The following is a 2,415-nucleotide window of genomic DNA, read 5'->3' on the forward strand; positions in this document are numbered from 1 at the left end:
CAGTGAAGATATAGGGCCAATGTGTACAGTCAAACAACTGTTTATTCTTAATATCAGTTAGGTACCATAATAGAATTGACAGATTTATTAATCTTTTTGCATACGTCACACAGTAATCCAAGAGGTTATCTTTACACGTGCAGTAAGGACAAAAAGACAATGTGCTGCTGAAGTGTCACATGGCCACATATCTGGCCATATAGACCTGTTTACTGGCCCTTGGCCAAACAGGTCACCTGAGGCATGAATAATACTAGTTCATGGATTCATGTTTTATCAGTGTGGCTTTCGAATAGTTAGCAAGGTTAGACAGAAAAGCTGTTTGCCTCCTACAATCAAAATTGCCTTCTGATGGCACAGCAGAATTTAGGACTGCTCAATAAAATCCCATCAAAACGTGAGTATGATTTATATTCATATATAAGGAATAATATGAATACAGTATTTAATATTGATATTAAAATATCAGTATTTTGACTTTCTGTAAGTAACAAGGTTTTGAAATACATTGCCACAGTAGTAGACCAGAGTTCTCTTTGCATAAGGATACATTTCATTTGGATTTCCAAAAGAAACTTTAAATCAGTTCATTATAACTTTTCAATAAAATTAAAGTTACATTTGATTTCTTTATGTAGGTAGTTGGTCCATAACAAATGGGGGGAAAAAAATCATTTCGACCATACATTTCCTTCCATTGTTTTTCAATCTGCGCTCTGATGTAAGGAATTTTGACAAAATAATTAACTGCTATATACCTGGTAGGTCAGTGGTTCTTAACCCTGTCCTCAGGAACCCCTGTCCTGCATGTTTTAAATGTTTCCCTGCTCCAACACACCTGATTCAAATAAATGGGTCGTTATCTAGCTTTGTAGAAGCCTGGTAACAAACATGCATTTGAAGGTATGCATCAGGTGTGTTGGAGCAGGGAAACATCTAAAACATGCAGGACAGGGGTTCCCTGAGGACAGGGTTAAAAACCACTATGGTAGGTGATTTACTTCTCGTCCTCTGCTCCATCTCCCCCTCTGTCTCCAGCTCCCTCACCTGGAGGAAAAGGATACCATGTTGTTGACAGCTGTGAACTTTTTTCCCCTCACCTGCTTCCTGCCACCTTGTAACAATACAGAATTACTATCGCTCAATCAATGGATTTTCACAATACCTTTGACCTACATAATATACTTACAGTTTACTTGGCGTGTTCTCAAAGTTTCTTCTCAGTGTTTTACTGGTATCTGAGAGTGGAGCAGCTGAACTCTTTCACTGACATCCAGCAGTTGCTGCTCAGCCGGTTAGGGTCAGCCAGCCAGCTCCTACATACATGCTGACTTGCAGATTTGACATAAGCTTCTTTAAGCTTCAGGAACTCTTCTTTCATATTGGCCATCTCTTTCTCAGTCTCTGCTGGGTTTGATCTGAAAGTACATGTTCATCCAGGGACAGTTGTTGACCCCCCTGAAAGCACAAACGTTCCACTGAAATATAACAAGGCATTCTTGTAAGGGACAACAGCAACATGAATAAACTTGATCATAAGCTCTTGACTCAAATTCTGAGGTTTTCCACTGGTCCAAACCTGCGTTGATCACTTTTCTGGTACTCAACCCTGGCAACCATCAAGGCATCCCCCATTCTGAGATCTGTATCAAATTATTGTAATTACTTCCTTTGTCAAACTGAAAGTGCTGTCCAATAAGTAGGGAGTCAGGTGGCTGAGCGATGAGGGAATCGGGCTAGTAATCCGAAGGTTGCCAGTTCGATTCCCGGCCGTGCCAACTGACGTTGTGTCCTTGGGAAAGGCACTTCACCCTACTTGCCTCGGGGGAATGTCCCTGTACTTACTGTAAGTCGCTCTGGATAAGAGCGTCTGCTAAATGACTAAATGTAAATGCAATAAATGGAGATTGTTGTGATTTTCAAGATTGATCATAATTATTCTAACCTGATACTTGACAACATACAAAACTTCCTTTGACAGAAAGGATCTCCTTTGGATCAAAATGCAAAGTCAATGCATGAACTGACATGCATCTACTGGTTCATTTTTACCTTCTGATCTTTTGCCAGAGAAAATATTTGTATCCATATTTTTCAAATGTTCCAATTAAAGGCAGGATAGGTCATCACAAGCTTTAGCTACAAGTGTTAACCTATAGGGGGAGGTGGAAAGCTTAGAAGGTTGTTTGCACAATTGATACACATGGACATTTCTGTAGTCAAAATTCAACTGTTGCCATAAAGTAAACATGTCAAGTCTTGACAATACTTGCTTGATTATAAGTAATGTTTTTTGTGAAGGTTTGGATTCCTGAAATGGAAAGTGACGTTAAGCGGTCACTCCATCTTACACAACTGTGGCTGTGTGTCCAAGGCAAGGTCACTCTCCTATCGTCACTGTAGTCTACACTCCAT

The 2,415-nt window shown here is 39.9% G+C and overlaps 1 long non-coding RNA gene across 1 annotated transcript; it reads left to right on the top strand.

Annotated features, from left to right (window-relative positions):
• The first annotated feature begins 291 nt into the window (after positions 1 to 291).
• On the top strand, positions 292 to 1,923 carry LOC136957371 (uncharacterized). The gene is made up of 2 exons (XR_010878301.1): positions 292 to 397; positions 1,039 to 1,923. It is a non-coding gene; the product is annotated as an uncharacterized lncRNA (long non-coding RNA).
• The last annotated feature ends 492 nt before the right edge of the window (positions 1,924 to 2,415 follow it).

The sequence above is a fragment of the Osmerus mordax genome, chromosome 15 (genome assembly GCF_038355195.1).
Source record: "Osmerus mordax isolate fOsmMor3 chromosome 15, fOsmMor3.pri, whole genome shotgun sequence".
In the NCBI taxonomy this organism is placed as follows: Eukaryota; Metazoa; Chordata; class Actinopteri; order Osmeriformes; family Osmeridae; genus Osmerus; species Osmerus mordax.